The following is a 21,370-nucleotide window of genomic DNA, read 5'->3' as shown; positions in this document are numbered from 1 at the left end:
GATATATGATAGGATGAATGTAAATCTAATGTTCTTCCATGTAAACTATCACATAATTCACAATAAAACACTAAAACAAAAAGAAAAACAAAGAAAACACTATGGTGCTATAGAATGAGCCCTGGACTGTTAATTCTCTTTAATATTTTAATTCTGCCATTTATTGTGCCTGTTTCTCCAAATTGCATTCAAGAAAATTTGTATACTTAAGTATATTGGGTTGCATTTTCTATTCAAAACTTGTTTGGGAGATATGGTAGAGGACTCAAAATTTCAAGTATTTTACCAAAAAAAAAAATCTATATTTTGTTCATCCATGAATTATATCCAGTTACTTTTATTATGGATAAAATTGTATATTCCTTGGTTCAGATAATAGAAACATTCCTTAAGCACACATGTATTCAAATATAAATATTAAAAAATAATAATTTTAATATAAAACACTCATACTTCGGACCTATTATCATGAGGGACCAGTCACTGGAGAAGGACATCGTAAATGGGACAGTGGAGGGTCAGCAAAAAAGAGGAAGACCCTCCTTAGAAGTGAAGATAGCAAGACTCTGTCCCCTGCACTTTGGGCATGTTGTCAGGAGGGGTGCGTCCCTGGAGAAGGTCATCATGCTCAGTAAAGTGGAGGGTCAGTGTAAAAGAGGAAGACCCCCAATGAGATGGATTGACACAGTGGCAGCAGCAATGGGCTCAAATGTGACAATTGTGAGGTTGGCTCAGGACCAGGCAGATACTCAAGAAGCTCAATGAAACCTACATATAGCAGACCTCAAAAGAAAAATCACCAAGATATATCATAATTAAACTTATGAAAACCCAAGACAAAGGAAGAATCTTGAAAACAGCTCTGGAAAAATGAAAAGTTACCTACAAAGAGGACCCAGTAAGACTGAGCTCTGATTTCTTGGCAGAAACCATGTAGGCAAGAAGGCAATGGGATGACATGTATAAAATCCTGAACAAAACATTGGCAACTAAGAATCATATATTCAGCAAAAGAGTTCCAAAAACACAATGGGGAAATTAGGACATAACCAGATTAATAGAAATTTACAGAATTTGTAAAAACCAGACTAATATTATAAGAAAAGAGAGTTTAGATTCTGACAGAGAGCCAACAATGGCAGACGGCAACTGGAAATTAAGACACTTGAAAACATCACCCTGAAATTAACCTAGAGAAAGAAGTATCAAAATAAAATAAGCCTACAACAATGAAAATGTTGTTGTTGTTAAGTGCCATTGAGTTCATTACACCCCATAATGACACTGTATAGGGTTTCCAAGGAGCAGCTATTGAGCTTGAACCACCGGCCTTGCTGTTCAAAAGACTTTGCAATCTGACTCATTAACTCACAGTGCCACACTTGCGGGCTTAAAGCAATGCAAATGTATTCCCTTATGTTATGGAAAGCCAGAATCAAGGTGTTGGCAGCCTCCTCCCTCCAGAAGCTCTCTGGAATCCATTTCCTTGATTTTTTTCCAGCTCCCAGAGCTTCATCTCTTGCAATCCTTGCCTCATGACCCCTTCCTCCATCTCCAAAACCAACTTCTCCTATGGTCATATCTTCCAAGCTTTTGTGATCACATTGACTTCTCTCTCCCTTGATCTTCCTTCTTATTACAGACTTTTGTGATTACATTGTGGTTGTTGTTAAGTGCCATTGAGTCGTTTCTGACTCTTAGTGAACCTGTATAGGGTTTCTGAGGAACAACTGATGGATTTGAACCACCGACCTTGTGGTTCAAACCAACCTTGCGATCCAGTGTTGATCCTACAGCACCACACCAAGACTCCATGATTACATTGGACCCACCCCATAATCACAAGGTGATCTCCCCATCTTAATATCTCCAACTTCATCACATCTGTAAAGATTCCTTTTGCCATAGAAGGCAACATTCAGAAGCTTCAGGGATTAGTACCTGGATATCTTTAGGGCCCTGATCCAGCCTACCCTAGTGACCCCCTGCTGTCCTGGGCAGAATTAAGTATATTTTCTTCAGTTCTTACCAACCCTTTGTTCACACCTGAGTCGTGCATCCTCTCACCATGGAAGCCTGCATGTATTCCCAAGACTGTCTCTCTAACCAAGCTGTGAAGACTTTGGTACCAGGAACAAGCTATTTATTTTCTGGAAGTGTACCATCTTCCCAATTGCTGCTATGCTTGAGCCCATCGTTCCTGCCATTGTGCCAATCTGTCTTCCTCTTTTTATTTTGAGTACCTTCCAACCTGAGGGGCTATATCTGACAATATTCTGGTGCTCTTCATCATGTTTCAATATTCAGTATTCTGGTGCTATCTGACCACATTTCACTGCTATTCATAAGGTTAACCATTTGGAAGTAGTCGGCCTTCCTTCTCCCCAGTTGGTCTTAGTCTAGAAGCTCAGCTGAAACATGTCTACCATGGGTGACCCTGCCAACATTCAAAATACTGGTGGCATAGCTTCCAGCATCATGGCGACATGTAAGCCACCGCAGTGTGACAAACTGACAGATGAGTGGCAGTACTCCTGAATGTTTAGCTGCTGAAAACCTTATGAGTAGCAGTGAAACTGTCAGATAGCACTAGAAATGGAATGTTGAAACATAATAAAAAGCAGTAGAATTTTGTCAGATATGGTGCCTGAAGACAAGTCCCTCAGGTTGGAAGGTATTCAAAATGTAAAGAGAGAGGATCCCCTCACCCCCGCACCAAGATGGATTGGCACACCAAGATGGATTCAGCAACAGGCTGAAGCGTAGCAGCAATTGTGAGGACAGCATAGGACTGGGTCGTTGTTCTGTTGGGTTGGAACTGACCCAATGGTACCTAACAACAACAACCATTACAACCAACCCAAAGAGCAGGTTCTTAATGAATGAAGCTTTCAATCGCTTCATCAGAGCAAATGTAATTCAAGCTGAAGACACCAGATCCAAGGGAATCTGAGCTGAGGACAACTCAGAGACAGCATGGGGTTAATGAAACGAGCCTAAATCCCAGTCCCAGATCTCCAGGCCCCTTCTGCTGGCTCTTCACCGAAAGAGTTGTCCAAGCACATGTTATTTCCTTGAATCTATTTTAAAACCCCTCAGTATTAGCAAACAACATTGTGGTTATAAATAGAACCTATGGATTTTATGATCAGAGAAAACGAGTCCATAATATTAAACACACACACGCACACACACTATTTATAGTCCAAGGATTTCCACAGATGAGATGTTCAATGAGAATGCTTGGTCCCTCCCTCCCCACCCCCAACCCCCGCCTCAGCTGTACCAGGCTCACAAGAGGAAAGTATGAATATCATTGTAAATTGCCTTTAGTTTTGAAATCACACTTTCTAAAGGAAGAGGATTATGCAAAATGTATGAAACTGTCAGGAGTCTTTTAGAAGGAAAGAATCATTGCTGGTTGTTGGAGTACCTGAGGTTTCAGAGGGGCTCAACCGTGAGTGAGGAGAAAGGACCCATTCAAGGGCATTTGATGACACAGGTCAGTAAGCCAAGCTCCTGGCAGGTCCTGTAGAAAGGGTCCCAACCGACAACTGTAATCGGCACTTACTGCATGCCAAGTGCTGTACTGGAGACGGAAATGCATTACTTCCTTCTGTGGATGTGATGGGAAGGCTTCAAATTACAGGTGGGGAAATTGAGGCACCGCCAGGGTTGAGTAACTAACTCAAGGTTTGGATAAGAACTGGAATTGGAGAGGAATCTAGCACTCAAGTATGAAGGTAGATGGGCACCATTATGACCTTAGAGATCACAGAAGAGGTGGGATGGAGACCTGTCTTCTCACGTTTTCTGTTTGTCTTCCAAGTTCTCCATGACCAAGCTCTACCTGCCCCTAAGATAGGACCTTCTCCTTGTCTTTCTCAATTCTCAGTTCTCCTCTTTCCCTTCTCCTACTCTGCAAATACAGCCTAGGGAGGGAGGTCACCTGAATAGCTTACCTTTTGGGTAATATTTACCATATTTATCACCCATCTGGGCAGTCACAGACCCAGGAGGGATGCTGTGGCCATAGACGATGAGACCATCCTGCCAGGGCTACCATAGAGTCTTGTTTGACCCACGTTGCTTTTCTTGTTTCTGGCTGAGATACCCTCACCATTTCTGCCCTCAATATTCCCTGTCCAGCCCCACCTCCTCAGAGGGATTTTCAGATTACTCCAGCACAGGCCCCTTTACATCCTCTGGTTTTGTTTCTCCTTCGAAAGAAAAACAACTAAAACAGCCTATTTGTAAGCTGTCAGTGGAGGCTTGTATGTTGCTAGGATGGTGGTTAGGATTCAGAGGCATGTTCAGACTAAGAGAGACCAGGAAGAAAGGCCTGGTTATTTACTTTTGAAAACATCAACCAATGAAAACCCTATGGCCCATGATACTCTGATATTCAACCAACCATGGGGATGGCACAGGGCTGGGCAGCATTTTATTCCATTGGGCATGGGGGCAACAAGAGTCAGGGTCATAAGACTGCAGCCAAGAACAAAACGTTGCATTTAGGTCTTTGGGAAAAGCAGAGGCTGCAAGTGGTGGCTGATAGCACTCAGAGTACGGCATCAATGCAGCCTCATTGTTGAAGCCAGAAGACCTCAGCTGGAGTCCCCGGTGTGCAGGTGAGGAGCCTGAGGCCCAGTACAGAGGCTGTCTCCATGGCCAGCGGTGGAGCCAGGGCAGACGCTGCATTTCCTGAGACTGAGTGTCCATGCCGTGTCGGAAAATCTGAGGGGCGTCATCACTGGGGGCAAGACATCTATAAACTGTTCTCTTGTTTGTTACAACAGCACCTAACAACAACAACAATAGCTTGTTTGCTAAACAGACATAAAGCATTTGATTTTTTTTTTTTTTTACTGTGGGATGGAATTGTTGTTAATGAGTGTAATTGAGTCTAGGCTGGCTCCTAGGGATCAAATGTGACAAAGCATGTTATTTTTCCCATATAACATACCCATGTAATAGAATGTACATTGCACACAGAAAACTAATGAGTGAGGAGTTAGCAAATAAACCACATAACACATTGTTATTGCACCGAAATATGGTCCAGCTTTCCAGTGGGTTTTCTTGCTGGTGACCCTTACAGAAACAGATTGTCAAGCCTTTGTCCTGAAGAAGTGCTGGGTGGATTTGAACCACCAATCATTCTATTAGCAGCCTAATGTCTAAGCACTGTGCTCCCAGGACTCCTTGGAAAGTTGGACTGACTTATCTGTAATTATTGTCCTTCATCCAGACAGTCATCTTTCCCCCTGATAGCAACAACAGCTTCCCTCCTTCCTCACTGCCTGATGCATTCTGATTCATCTCTTTAACCAGAAAAATCTTCTAAAAACTCAGGTTGGCTGAGGTCGCTTCTGGTTTTGATTTCCAAGTGCGCTAAACAGGCATCCCATGTGCGGATGACATTAAAGGGCAAAAGTCTATTTCCTCACAGTTCTGAGGATCTTGGTCATGTTGATTTCTTCCTTGTCCATGTCATTGCTGTTTGTTGTAAAGTGCTGTCAAGTTGGTTTCCAAGGAGCAACTGGTGGGTTTGAACTGCCAACCTTGAGGTTAAGACCAACCTTGCTATCCAGTGCAGTATCCTGCAGCGTCACACCAGGAATCCTAAACTTCATGGTTGCTGTTGTTGTTAAGTGCCGTTGAGTCGGTTCTGACTCACAGTGACTCTGTATGGGGTTTCTGAGGAGCAGCTGTTGGGTTTGAACTGCTGACCTTGCAGTCTAGTGCATCATCCTGCAGTGCCACACCTAACACTGGGCATACCTTGATTCTTGGTCATCCTCATAAGGCATGTCTTCCCCAGTTTGGGCTTCTCCCTGTGTCTAACCTGCTGCTTACAGAGTTCTGAAGTTATTGGATCTAAGACACACCATACCTGGGTATGGTTTCATGAACATAATATGGTTTCATTTGCATTATGGGAGGTGATTACATCACATTGCACTTACAGGTATAGAGATTGGGATTTCAATACATTTTTTAAAAAGCTTTTATTGTGAATTGAGTGATAGTTTACATGGGAGAACATCAGCTTTACATTTATCAGGTTGTATTTCGTTTCATTGCAACGATTACAGTCCCCTCCATGCATCATCATTAAACAATATTTGCTTTCATTCCCTGTACACTGAAGCACTCAGAAATATACAATCATTTAAACAACCAAGGGTGTACCCTGCAATCCTGCCCCCCCCCCCCCCCCAGGACACAACCCCTCTCTCTCCCTGAGTCTAGAGTCCTGGATAGGGTCCCACAATTTACTCTTCTCCCTTGATGGTCCCAGGATCCTCTGCTCCTGGACTGCAAGATCAACCACTCCTCTCCTTTTGTTACAAAATGTCTATCTTTACATTTGCAACAATCAGAATCAGTCTTGATAGCAATTATTCACTATTGAATCACAAGAGTAGTATCCCCGTCTCCTTTCATCAGTCCCTTCTAGACAGTTTGGAGAGTCTACCTTACCCCGTACCTTCTGAAATGAAATTTCCTCTTAAAAACTTGTAAGCCAATCACTTTGTGCCTTTATAGCCCCCCATTTTAGGTAGCCAATGTCTATGTTGCCCATCCCTGTGAACCTTGTGTACTGAGGGTGTGGGAATGGTCTTGCTGTGAAATTCAATACATAGTTGTTGTTGTTAAGTTCCGTCGCGTCAATACTGACTCATAACAACAGTGTACAAGGTTTCCAAGGAGCCACTGGTGGGTTTGAACTGCCAACCTTGTGGTTTTCAGTTCAGTGTTTATCCTACAGTGCCACAATTTGGCAGTCCCCTTACTATGGACTGCTCGTCCAGCCTCCGAGGAGTGTCATAAACTTCCTATCGAGGTTCTCGTCTATTTTATCATATAGAAGGCCCCTGTTCTCTGGCAATTGCCTCACAGGTGGCTTTTCCTTCAGCTGGAGCAAGGGGCTTGCTATTCCCTAAACTCAACTGCTCCTTCATGACCTTGGGGTCTTTGCTCAAACTCGTGAGTATTCCTTGAGGGCAGAGACAATAGCTTTTCATTTCTTATTGCCTAGTCCATAGGGGATGTTTAACTCTGGTTAATGGAAACAGTGACTGGCTGTTAATTACTTAGTCCTGTCTTCTATGACAGGAATCCACCTGCTTCCTGATAATCCTTCTGAATTTTTATCAATTTCAGAGTCTCCCTGAACATCACCCTTTGCCCAAATCAGGAGTAATTTTATTCAGGTTCTGTAACACTGTGGTGATTTTCTATGTATTTATATCACCCTCAAAAACAGAGCTCATCTTATGTGTGGGTGTATCTCTAGTGCCCAACATGAGGCCCTAAGCAAATGATATTGGGATGAACGAAGAAGGCCACAGTCTGAAGGAGAATTAGGGAAAGAGTTAGAGCTGGCTTCCAGCGCTCAGGCTCCCAGTTCTCTGTTAGCTCTAACAATTCTTGTTAGAGAAGAGGCTGGTGGTTTTCACTAGTTTCATAACTATGTCCAGGGCTTTGGGATGTTGCGAGGCATGCCAAGCAACTAGAGAACATCTCACAATATCCAACCAGAATGTCTACGTTCATCAAAGACGCCAAACTCAAACAGTCGTCAGTGCTGCCTTTCTCGGGAAGAAAGAGGTCCAGGGCTAATTCCACCTTGTACCATGAGTGACTAACTCACAGGCAGGCAGTGATGCTGTGGGAGGAAGACAGTCAGCAGCATGGGAACATTTCAGAGCTGTTTGGAGCAGTGGGAAGGACTCTGGACCAGGAGCAGAGAAGCCTAACTCTACTACTAAGTTGCTGTGTAACCTTGAATATATCACCTAGTCCTGGATCACATCTCTGTCAAACAAAGGAGCCAGTATATACTTCCTCTAAGGCCCTACCCAGGTCTATATTTATAGAGCTCGTTTGGAAAGACAGGAATGACTCAGAGGTTAATAATGAAGACAGAACTTTTCCAGTAAAGTGGGAAATAGTAGGTTTATTTTCCAAGTACTCAGCAATCAGCAGCAGATGTAATGAATATAATAAGAAAGATAACATTCAGGAGGTTTCCTGGAAGCAAACCTACTAGGTTCAATACAGAATTAATTCACTTTATAAGTAATCATCTCCTAACCGTGGCCACCCCCACCTCCAACCCTAGAGACCCCCTTAGAGACATTCAGCTACTATGAATCCTTGTCCTTTTCTCTAATAAAAACACTCGTCCACTAATTTTTTTTTTTTTTCAGTGGTGCCCTGGCTCATTCTTTAGGGTCCAGCCCATAGTAATTCTGCAAGAAATATAGATTGAAGAAATAAAAGTGGAATATGCATTACGGATCATCAATTTCATCAGTGATAAAATGAAATGACAATTATTCTCAATGACCTGAATGTAAAATGGCCAGGTCATTGAGAAGGGTCAGGTCATTTAGCCATTTCATTGATATTCATGGGTCCACATCTTTAAAATGGAAGGATTAACTTGGCCCTATTCCCTTTTGAGTGTAGCCATTTAAAATTTACAAATGCCTCCTTTCAATTCATTATCAATTAACACTAAAATAATGACTGGTATTTTGTGTAGGGTTTTACAGTTCATATAAGATTTTTATACCCACTATTTGCATCCATGTTGTAGAATAAGCACCGAAATGCTAACCTCAAGGTCAGCAGTTCAAACCTACCAGCTGTTCCTGGACCACCCTATCCAGAGTCACTGTGACTCAGAACTGACTTGATAGTACACAGGAACAAAGAACAGTTTACACCGACTACTCAGAACTACCAGTGGTTCCGCTGGAGACAGATGAGGCATTCTGCTCCCATAAAGATTCATAGCCTCAGAAACCCTATAAAGGGTGGCTATGAGTCGGAACCGACTCTACGGCACATAACCACCACCACCACCACCATCTGAATCCTGGACTCCTGGTGCGGTGTTATAGGATCAGGATTTGACTGCGAACCACAAGGTCGTCAGTTCAAACCCACTAGCTATTCCTTGGAAACCCTCTACAGGGTCACTATGAGTTGGAGTTGATTCAACTACACTTAACAACAACAATAACAGCTCATGTGCAAAGGAACCCTGGTAGCATAATGAATTACCAAGATGGGCAGCTAATCACAAGGTCAGTAATTCAAATCTACCAGTCACTTCATAGGAGAAAGATGAGGCTTTCTGTTCCTATAAAGATGTAGTCTCGAAAACCCTATACAGGATCGCTATGAGTCGGAAATGACTCAATAGCACACAACCACCACCACCACCTTGTGCTGGGAAGTAACAGATACTAACCCTGGTTTCAAGAGAGGGAAAATGACTTGCTCAAGGTTTCCATGATGGTCAGGGACTGAGCCACGCCGAAATACCCTCAGTATCAAAGGTTGGAATCTATTTCTTCTCTGACACGTCCATCATTTACTCTTTGTGATGCCAACGACAAGGAAACCCACAAAGTCTGAAAATGTATGGGTTTATTTCAGTCGTGCGCCCCCCTTTTTCCTTCCTGCACACTCAACGAGAAGATCTTGCTGGACCTTTGACAATGATTTTAAGGAAGAGCGGAAGGGCAGAAGGAGAAAGGCAGGCAAGAAGGAAGATGATGGTAAGGAAAAGAAGATGAAAAGAAATCCTGAATTCAAGGTTAAATCTGCTTCCAGATAGATTTATTAAATTCTCATATGAAGCCTCTGAAGCAAGTCTGTGAACTTATTTTATAGGTGAAAAAACTAAGATGCAGTCTCTTGTTCAAGGTCATACTGATCCTCTAAAGCAGAGCCAGCTATCCTTAGAGTCATCTCAAGATTTGACTCTACAAATGTGACAACAGGGTAAGCTACAGAAAGAATAAAAATCCAGGGTAAACCACAAGTAGGCTGTTCCCCTCCTTCCAGAACAAAGTGATGTTGAACCGGTCTTATCAGATAACAGTGATGCTGGTCAACAAGTCCACTTTACTAAGCCGTAATGAAAAAGAGCTAGCAGGGGCTCTCAGCTTTTGAAATAATGTGGTTCCATCATAGAAGCATTCAAAACAGACTCCCTATATTGAAATTCCTATATTAAATTTTTAATTAAATGCTAGATGTCATAGTAAAATAATGATCTGTGTTGCATATCCCTTTATAATGTTCCATTTTCACCATTGCCATCTTAAAGGATTTTCTGTGAGTAGCATTCATTTCCAATTAGTATCTTTTAGGAGTTTTACAGTTTCTGAGATTTCACAGGAAGTCAAAAGAAAAGGGGAAGAAAACCACAAAATGTAATTGGGTGCAGAAAACCAATTCAGTACTTACACAACACACAACTGCTTAGTTTGAATGATTTGGTTCAGAGAGGTGTTCATTTCAAAGAAAACATGACTTTTTGTGAGCTTGGTGCTTGGAAAGAAGGGACTGACAGAAAGATGAACGGTACAAATCTTGACTCCAAGGAGTCCAACATCTGCTGGGGGAGATGGATCCAACCTCCATCAACTTGAATGTAAACCCCTCTGAGTGAGTTCTAGAAGTCTCCATCCAGCTTCTTAGACTAAAGCCTCCTTCTGTTTTTTTTTTTTAACCCTCTCTGAAGTTGCCTTCCGTTTGTCAACTAGAAATACCACATCTGCTCATATTAATATTTCTAACAAGGATAATAAGCATTTAGATAGTGTTTTAGCATTTACAAAGCACTTTCAATTCAGTGTGCCTTAAAAACTGCAGAATCAGAGATATTTAAGTCAGCTAATATTGTTCAGCAGAATGTATTTATGAAAGTATTTTCTACAACTAGCAAATTTGAAAGATTACCTTTTCCAAGTATTGCAAACAGAAGCCCTTGCGGCCCATTTCCAGCTATACCAAAATGCACGCTGACATCCTTCAAGAATTAAGGGAAAAAAAAAAAAAAAAGCAAGCGAAAATTTTCAACAATTTTGACGATGTGGACCAAATCAGTGGAAAATGTACATGACTTTGCAGAAACAAAGAACATTATTCAGCAGAAAAAAAAACAAAAACAGACAAGCATTCTGCATAAGGCTATAAAATAATTTTTTCCTAGAGCGTATTTTTAGATCATTGGGATGCAAGAATGCTGGATTTTTCTTTTCAGAAACAAATTGATTATCAAAGATTACTAAAACTCTATTAAAATAAATGTCAATGAATTTAAATTCTTCATCTGAAAGCATGAGGCAATATTATGTACTCAAAAGGGGTAAGCTATATATGCTTATATATTTTGAGACTGCAAATCATACCAATATCATTTTTCTTAAATTTGTGTAGCACCATCAACCATTTTTATTTCAATCCTTGAGTCATGGATTTAGGAAGTCATAGGGTGATCAAGGTTAAAATGTATACTGTAAAGGGACCAAGACAGGCCCTGGTGCCATAATGGGTTAAGCTTTGGGTGCTTGTTAACTCTAAGGTTTGGAGTTCAAACCTACTAGCTACTCCATGGTAGAAAGATGAGGTTGTCTGCTCCTGTTAAGATTTACAATCTTGGAAACCCTACAGAGAAGTTCTACTCTGTCCTGTACCCCAGTGAGTCTGTGAATCAACTTAATGGCAGTAAGTTTGGTTTTGGGTTTGTGGAGTCTTGGTGTAGTGCTATAGATAAGCAGTGGACTGCTAAGTACAAGGTTGGTCATTCAAACCCATCAATTGCTCTTTGGAAACTCTATAGGATTGCTGTAACTCAGAACTGACTAGAAGGCACATATCAAAAAGGGACTGGCATGGGTGTGTGTCTCTGGCCATGGTGCTGAACTAGCCATTGTCTCATTGACTCATCCTGGAGTGAATTATCGGAGGCTGCCCCAGAAAAATTGGATTGCTTCACTGTAGTTCCTGCCACAGATAATCTCCCAGGTTATAACTGGGGCTTCTGCCTCATGGAACTCACTTTGTCATCCAAGCTTCACACGAATGGATCAGTTAGTAGAACCCTGGTCACATGCTTGCATCCTAGCTGTAAGGAAGACTGGGACATGTAGTTGTTGTTGTTTTTAATTGTACCATGGGATGATGGGAATTGTGTGTGGAAACTGTCAAAGCATAGAAAGCCTGCTCAAAGATATTAGAAGGCTGTGAACGACAGCTGTTATGGCAAGCCTTGGAAGTCAACAGCTTTGCTGTTGTCCAGGAGGATAGTCTTGTAGGAGTTTAGGTAAGGCAACGGCACGGTTACATAATATAGTTTAGGAAGATTATTTGGCCTACAAGGTAGAGGATGGACTGCAGAATGGGGGGTCAGGTGTGTGCCTGTGGGAGTCTTTCAGGGAAGGAAATATGAGTGCCTGAAATAAAGTTGGGGCAATGAGGATGAAGACATTGGCATCTCTGGGTAGGTTCTAGAAGTCACATAACAATGCTTTCTCTTATGTTGTCCTGCATTTCATGACTCCATTTTAGCAACTCTTGGAGATCCTTCTCTTTATTTAGTGTTAAATTAGTATTTTTAAATATTTTTTTCCCCAAAGAAGCACTAATATAAGCAGTGGGTGATCTGGAGAACCTAATTATCATTCATAATATTGACTCTCTGATAAGTGATTTTCAAATATCTATTTAGCATGGACTCGTTCTTCAAATGAAATCTAATACAAAGCAGATGGGTGTGGGGTCTCTGGTCTCTGGCCTTTCATTTACCCCCAAAGCATCAACCAGCCCTGGGGAACCTTTACAGAACCATGGGTTACATGGTGCATGGTTTGAGAGAATGTGTCCATTGAAAGAGTGTCCTGAGAGTTCAACAACCAACCTACATCTAAAATTGTTCTGTCTGCAACATAACAAGTTCAAAATAGGTGACTACCATGCTTACTACTATAAATGATAATGTAGTTCAATGGTAAGAGAGGAAGGAATGGGGAGGCAGTAGGAAGAAGAAGACTAGAGTTGGCAGGGAAGGTTTCTAGGAAGAAGGTATTGCTAGAGCTGAGCCTCAAAATGTAAGAAGTATCTGGTGATATGGGCACTCAACATGAGAAAACCCCTGAGATTGGATGCCAGCAAGATCACTTACTAGAATAAGGTTGTTGGTTATTACAGGCAGACTTTAGGATTGTCCAAACGCTCCTACCTCCTGTTATTCACACTTTGGTGTAATCCCTTACTTTGAGGTGGCAGGACCTGTGTGACTTGCTTCTACCAATAGAAAAAAAAACAAGGGGGATGAGATGTCACTTCTGTGGTTAGATTATTTAAGATTTTGGCTTCTGTGTTTCTAACAGTCTATTGCCTGCTTGGCTTGCACACTTTCATGAAGCAAGCTGCCATGTTGGAGAGGCTCATGGAGCTGAGGACTGAGGGTAACCTCTTGCCACCAACTTGCAAGGAACTAAGAACCTCAGGCCAACAGCCACCTCAATAAGCATGGAGGTGGATCCTTCCCCAGTCTAGCCTTCAGATGAGACACCAGCCCTGGCTCACACTTCAGTTGCAGTCTCATGTGAAACGCTGAATAGAGAAACCCAGCTAATCTACATTAGAAACCCATTTTCTGATCCACAGAGCTCATGGGGGTAATGCATGTGTATTGTTTTCACTCACTAAATTTTTTGGTTGTTTGTTGCCCAGCAGTAAGTAACCAATGTAATGTCTTTGGGCACTTCTTTAATATCTCTGACTCTCAGCATTTTTTCTCTGTAAGTGAGGAGAGTACATGAACTACCTCTCAGTGTTGGTGGAGCAATTAAATAAAACAAGATGTAGAGCCCTAACATTCTGGAAGGCTAGTGATGTTCAATAAAAGGTAAACATCACTACTCACCTGCACCACCACCATCAGTGGTATATAAAGGAGAGATGACCCTCACAGATTTTTACAAGCTGTTCATATTTGCCATTTTGTGAAAGAATCAATATGGCCTCATGAGGCTGTCCCAGACCTTCAGCTTCCGAATAAGGGCAAAAAGGCAAACACAAAATATCCAGATGTCTTAAACCCCTCCATTCCTAAATTGCCCTGATTGCACCTGCTTTTCAGTGAAAGTCCTGGGTTCAGGACTGCAGTTGAATTTATGATACATGTTAACTAGTTAAACTTTATCAGGGGAGAAATGCTGCTTTTCAAGGCGGCATTTTCCCAAGTTACTGTTTTTAGAAAGTTCACATTTTCTTTACCACTCCATCATACTTTACCCTGATATAGACAATAACCTTTGGATGCTCGTCATTCACCAATGTAATACTTAACTGTAACAGGAGGAACATATATCTGTACTGCTTTGCCAAAAAAGCTTGGCTGATCCAACAGATTTTAACTCCAGAGGACAGATTTTGCTGTATTTGTGCTTTTCTTTTGTTTGTTCCATCTTCCCCCGAGGAGTATTAACTCACCTTCATCATAAGAGCCCCGTGGATGCCTGCTGTGTTTTGCACTGCCATGTGCCTCCCTTCTCTGTTGTAACTTCTCCTCCATTGGATGAAATGCATCTACATCCACACAAATAGAATGACAGAGTTTGATTGGGAAGTGGGCATACCCTTGGTGCATTTTCATTTCCACTGAGTTTTGCTCTCTCATCTACTATTTCCATTCTTTTCCATCCTGTGGCTCTTTAAATGAAAAAGGTGCTATGAAACTATGAAATGCAGTTGGTGAGTGATCTTTGAAAGGACTAAAGACTGGAGTGGTTTGGAAGCTAAGAGAGAGGTACCCTCTGGACCTGTATTTTCAATCATGTTTCAAAGTGTAATAATGGATTAAGATGATGTTTTAGCAAGGTTGTTGAGATTTAAACCTTAACAGTTTAGATAATAAAATGAGATAGGAGAACAATCTGTCTTTGTCCAAAGGTAAGCTGGGTGACTAAGTGTTTTGCTATTTGGAAACAGTAGTAATTGAAAAGACTAACCATTTAGAAAGCATTGAGGTAAGACACTGCTTATTTTGTGACTCTGAAAAAGGAGAAGTTATTTCTCGCAAGTTCTGCCATTTATGTTAATTATGTGACAGAATGGGTAGGTGTGTTATTAGCTATAACTTTTGGCTGGCCAGATATATATGCAACTGACTGCTATCATTAAATTCATTCCAGTAATGACTTATAACAAATTGAAAATGCCACCAGGTAAGTTCAGATACTTCAATATCAAATTGCTTTGGGCTTTGGGGAACTTTACTTCTTCATCTGTCAAATGGTGCTAATGATATGTGCTTACAGTGGTTTTGTGACTTGTAGGTTGCAATATTATATGTGAAAATGCCTGACATAGAATGCTGTGGTTGTTGTTGCTAAGTGCCATTGAGTTGGTTCCGAATCGTAGCAACACTCAACTGGGTTTCTGAGGAGCAGCTGGTGGGTTTGAACTGCCAACCTTGTGGTTAGCAGCCCAATGCTTATTCTCCAACACCAAGCTCAATAAATGTTGGTTGTGATGATGTTGGGAGACCCTGGGTGGTGCAGTTAACGAACTCAGCTGCTAAACAAAAGATTGGAGGCTTAAGTTGACCCAGAGGCACCTTAGAAGAAAGACCTGGTGTTGTAGTTCTGGAAATTCAGCCATTGAGAAACCTTTGGAGCATAGTTCTAATCTGACATACGTGGGATCATCATGAATCTAAGTCAAATCCATGGCAACCAGTTTTGTTTACTTTGATAATGGTAATGATAATAAAGCAATGACAGTAGAGATTTGGAGACCCAGATTATTCCTATTTCAAAAAAGATCAACTTTCTTTACTCAGTGAAATGTCTTTGAACATTTTCTGAGATGGGTTATTAATATATAATCACCCTTGCAATTCAACGCTCATGTGTTTTATGAGATAGTATCTGTTTGTGAATAATCCAAAGCCCCTCCCTCTTCATTTGTCAAGAGACATCTCATGTATGAGACACAGAGTCCTGGTAATTCAGAGAGAGAATTCTTGCCTTCTGTGCTGGAGACCAGGGTTTGATTCCCGGCTAACACACCTCATGTGTTAGCTAACACGCATCTGTTAGTGAAACTTGTGTGTTTTTATAATGCTGAGCAGGCTTTGGAGGAACTTACAGACTAAGTCAGTCTAGGAAAAAAGGCCGGGTGATCTTTGGATGTGGTTGGCACAGAACGGGTAGCTTTGAATTCCGTTGTGCATGGGGCCCCCCTAAATTGAGGGCCGACAACAGCAGTACCTAAGAAACTAACTTCCTTGAATGGAACCTGGCCTGTTCAGAGTCTCAAGTAGGCCACGTCTGCCTCCAGCCAACGTGTGACAGCAAATAAAAGTCTTAGCAAGGCTCTCAATTGCAAAGACGAGATGTGGAGTTCCTTCGCTTTCTTTGTAGTCCAGGGATACCTTCTGTAAATATGGCTGAGGTGAAGCTGTGGGGACTGCTTCAACATTAGCAGGTGATGTGGGTAACGGTGTGTGTAACACAGGTGGCGGGTTGGAGAAATTGTTTCCGATTGTGTATCACCTCGGTGACATGTTATCTTTACATTGCTATGGCTTCCCTTTCATTGAGGCGTGTTCATCAGCTTTTAGAGCAATTAACATTATGGATGGTGGAGACTTGGAGGAAGTGACTTTGGCAAACTTTACATTTTTACTAATTTTATGAAAATGTCTCTTTTGGGAATCTCTCCCCACCGGAACTGAATTACTACACTAATAGTAACCCTTGGAATAAGATGATATATGCTTGAGTGTACTCAGAGCAATTAATTTAACAATGCTTTCCAATTTTACCCTGGGAACTGAAACTCTTGTGTGCAGATACTGGGCAATTATAAATAAAATATCTAGAAATTATTTTATTTGTAATCAACTGGGGACAAGGCTAGTTTTACCTTGCCCTGCATTGTAAATTTTCATTAAAAAACACCAAGAAGACGGTCTGCGACACCACAGCCAAGCTGGGAACTGGGGAGATGGCGGAGACCGACTCCAAGAGCATCCAGGATCTCAATTCCGTGGTCAAGACTCTGCTGCAGCAGATACAGGAAAAGTTCAAGACCATGTCCCACCAGATCATTGGAAGAATTGATGATATGAGCAGTCGCATCGATGACCTGGAGACAAACACTACAGACCTCATGACACAGGCTGCGGTGGAAAAGCTGGAGGGTGAAAACAAGATCCCCTCCACACCGAAGAGCTGAAGGTCGGTGGTAATTGTCACTGGGATGTGGAATGCTATTTTCCCAAGACAACAGAAGATCCCATGACTCTTTGCACCTGACTACTATGTGTAGTAAGGTTTTATATGATAAAATGTGTATTCTTACTATAAATCATAGTTTTCAGAGTGTTTTCTTCCCCAGCCCGTCACCCCCTCCCCAGTTTCTTGAACATGGTGGACTGTGCTGTTAAATATCAAACTCTAATCCTCTGGCATTTCGTACATAATATTGTCAAGATTCTCTTGTATTTTTGTCATTTTCTGTCACTCCTTTTGTAGTACAGTAGTGCTGTTTGGTAAAAAAACAAAAAACAAAAAACAAAATCCAGAAAAACTCTCATGTAAAAATTCATAGTCATCCAAGCTATGGCAGGGTTGTTGTTGTTGTTAAGTGCCATCGAGTCGGTTCCGACCCATAGCGACCCTGTACAGGGTTTCCGAGGGTGTAAATCTTTACGGGAGTAGAAAGCCTCATCTTTCTCCCGCGGAGCGGCTGGTAGTTTCGAACCGCTGACCTTAAGGCTCGCAGCCCGATTCGTAACCACTACGCTACCAGAGTAGATAATAAAAATGAAACCAGGGTGAGTTTTGTGGGCCCGGGGTCTGATGAGGGAGGATAGGAGGATGAGACTTTAGCTTTTGAGATTAGACTGTGTCCGCATGCGAGTTGGAAAAGAGAACAAAGGAGTAATTGGTCTGGGTGTCCTCGTGAATGCACAGAAATGTCTGGAGCATTTTTCCCATGATGCTTCTTTTGTTGCTCATCTGGTAGAAATCCTGGCATTCTCTGTGGTCTATTTAAATTCTGGATAAACACAGAACCACCTTAAGATTTCCCCCAGCTGGAGAGTTCACATAACTTTGGCTCAAATAGTTTTTGAGAATGATTAAGTACCTGAAAAGTGGATATGTTAGGACCTGAATAATATATGTAAATACTTCTTGGGAGAAAACCTCATGGGGGTATCTATCTCTCAGCTGAGAAATCCTGCCAATACTAACCTGCAACCAAATGCTTTCATGAACTGCTACTGGAAAACAAACACAATAGACAAAGTAAGTAAATAAATAAAAGTGAAAAGAGTGTAGGGACTATTTGTGTTGTTGCTTTCATTTTATCCTGACCCAGGTGGGTAAGCAAACACTCTGCTCAGTGGTGGCGACCCTGTACAGGGTTTCTGAGGCAGGAAATCTTTACCGGAACAGAGAACCTCATCTTTCTCCCACACTGATCTTGAGATTCGCAGCCTGATTCGTAACCATTACACTACTATATTGTCCGGAGGAAACAGTCGCTGGAGAAGGATGTCATGCTGGGTAAGGTGGAGGGTCAGAGAAAAAGAGGAAGACCCCTAATGAGATGGATCAGCCAGGTGGCATCATTGATGGACTCAAGTGTGGCAGCGGTGGTGAGGTTGGCCCAGGATCGGACATTGTTTCGTTCTGCTGTGCATGGGGTCGCTATGAGTCGGTTCCGACTCGATGGCACCTGACAACAACAACAACAACAACAACACTACCAGAGCTCCTAATGCTCAGTAGTGGCTACAAAATAATCCGTATCTGGAGTCCATCATGGGATGGATTGGGCCAGGCCACTCAAGGGCCATGGATACTCTGGAAGAACAGGATTTAATTAATTTGGTCTTTGCTGATGATGTTCAGAAGGGGATATTTTCCTTTTCTGGTTGGAAAGAAATCATTGTTCCTACCCACAGGATGTGGTCACTGTATGAGAAGATCTTGGGTGTTTAGATGGGACATAAAAACACACACCACCACCTGTTTGCATCCAATCTGGCTGACTGGATGTGAAACGCCTACTGACTTTTTAGTTGCTGCTGTTGTTTTCCTTTGCAATTCACTTGGAAAGTAAACACTTCTTTGATTAGCACCATGCAGCAGACTGCTTTTCTGGCTAGATGTATCTGAGTAGCTCTCTGCTTTTAGCTCCTCCACATTCTGGCTACATTCGTTGCATTCTATTCAAGTTAGTTGGGGTCCAGGTGACCAGTCCTTCCAGGACAAGTTTAGTTTAAGGCTTGGTACTGAGTTTGACGCGGGATGTCCCCAGAGACCATAACAGAAACCCAAGGAAGTTAATGTAGCTGAGTTGGCCCTCAGTTCCTGTTGAATCCATGTATAATGTTAAAATACTGCTCAGTTTAGTTCTGCATGTCCTGTTTAATCAGCTAAGGATCAGATCCTTGTGGTCCATAGCATTTTCATTGGCTGATTTTCCTAAATAGACCACCTAGTTCATCTTAGTTTAGAAGCCTCCTCCAAAACTTGTTCAGTTTCATAGCAACACATACGTAGGTTGACTGGGACTCAAACCAGATCTCCCACAATGAAGGTGAGAATTCTACCCCAAAGCCATCACGACCCCCATAATGAATCCCTTTTGACCACATCCCATAAGAACATGTATATTGGTGGCCCAGAAATGATTTGAGCCATCATTGAACTTGCACATGAATGAGACTTTCTCAGTGGGAGAGGCTTGGGTGTACAAACATTGCCAGCATAAGTTTACCCTTGAGATTTGCTTGGATCTGTACAACATCTACCTTATCTAATTAGATAGGTGGAGAAAAACAGTGCTCTTCTTGATGGGCTTTAGGTGCTGGTGATAAAAAACTAGACGTGGTGGTGGTGGTTATGTGCTATGGAGTCAGTTCTGACTCATAGCGACCCTACATAGGGGGTTCCTGAGGCTGTATACCTTTATAGGAACAGAAAGCCTTATCTTTCTCCTGCAGAATGGCTGGTAGTTTCGAACTGCTGACCTTGAGATTTGCAGACCAACTCGTAACCACTGTGCTACCAGAGCTCCTTACTGTAGACTAGTGACCTTATCAGTTCTGCTTTACAGATGAATTATCTAGTGAGAGTGATGACTACAAGTCCGTGGATGGTTATTGTTGTTGTTGTTGTCAGGTGCCATCAAGTTGGTACCGACTCATAGTGACCTTATAGCAGAACGAAACACTGCCCAATCCTGGGCCAACCTCACTACTGTTGCCACGCTTGAGTCCATCCTTGGGTGGTGCAAAGAGTTAAACACTCAACTATTAGCCAAAAGGTTGGTGGTTCAAACCCACCCAGCAGTACCTCTAAAGACAGGTCTGCTGTCTTTAGAATGTCTTTAAACATTCTATGGAACAATTCTGCTCTGCACACACAGTGTCACCATAAGTCAGAATCAAGATTGTGACAATTCACAATAGCAATAATAGTGAGGGCTCTGGTGACTGCCAGGCAGCCAAGGCATTTGAATACATGTCATGAACTACTGGATTCTCAGAAGGACTTTAATGACACTCAGGCCCTTTGAAATATCACTACTTAACAAGTCTTCAGTTTTGGCTTGCATGCCAAGGGCAACGGGGAATCTCTCAAAGTAACCCATGTGATATTTGGATTGATCTAAGTCAGGGGGTCGTTTTGATGTCAGCTTGAGGACTAAGGTGCGCCTGACCCAAACCATGGTATTTTCAATAGCCTCATATGCATGTGAAAGCTGGACAGTGCATAAAGAAGACCATAGAAGAGTTTGAATTGTCATGTTGGAGAAGAATACTGAAAGCACCATGGACTGCCAGAAGAACAAACAAATCTGTGTTGGAAGAAGTATGGCCAGAATGCTCCTTAGAAGCTAGGATGACGAGACTTTGTCTCTCAAACTTCAGACACGTTGTTAGGAGTTACTGGACCCTGGAAAAGTACATCATGCTTGGAAAAGTTGAGGGTCAACTAAAAAGAGGAAGACCCTCAATGAGATGGATTGGCACAGTGGCAGCAGCAGTGGGCGTAAGTGTAACAATAATTGTGAGGTTGGTGCAAGATCGGGCGGTGTTTCCTTATGCTGTGCATAAGGTTGTTATGAGTCGGAACAGACTCAACCATACCTAACAAGTTATGGATCAGCACACTGTTTCTGTAAGGCCAGATACTAAATAGTTAAGGCTCTGTGGGTTATACAGTCTCTGTAGTAAGGACTTAACTCTGCCCTTGTAGTCACATTCTGGCTGCATTTCTTCTAAGACTGATTTGTTCATTCTTCTAGCAGTCCATTTGTTGTTGTTGTTAAGTGCCATTGAGTCGGTTCCAACCCATAGCGAGCCTGCATAGGGTTTCCAAAGAGTGGCTGGTGAGCTTGAACTGCCGACCTTGCGGTTCAAACATAGTATAATCAATATTCTTCACCAGCACCACAGTTTGAATGCATCCATTTTTCTTCCTTTTTTACCTTCCAATCTTTGTATATAAAGAGTTGTAAAACATCA

General features: G+C 42.1%; 1 pseudogene; it reads left to right on the top strand.

Annotated features, from left to right (window-relative positions):
* The first annotated feature begins 16,830 nt into the window (after positions 1–16,830).
* Positions 16,831–17,061, top strand: LOC102827722 (annotated as a pseudogene).
* The last annotated feature ends 4,309 nt before the right edge of the window (positions 17,062–21,370 follow it).

The sequence above is a fragment of the Chrysochloris asiatica genome, unplaced genomic scaffold (assembly GCF_000296735.1).
Source record: "Chrysochloris asiatica unplaced genomic scaffold, ChrAsi1.0 scaffold00025, whole genome shotgun sequence".
NCBI lineage: Eukaryota > Metazoa > Chordata > Mammalia > Afrosoricida > Chrysochloridae > Chrysochloris > Chrysochloris asiatica.
Note: the sequence above shows the minus strand (reverse complement) of the source record. Positions and strands in the feature narration are given on the sequence as shown.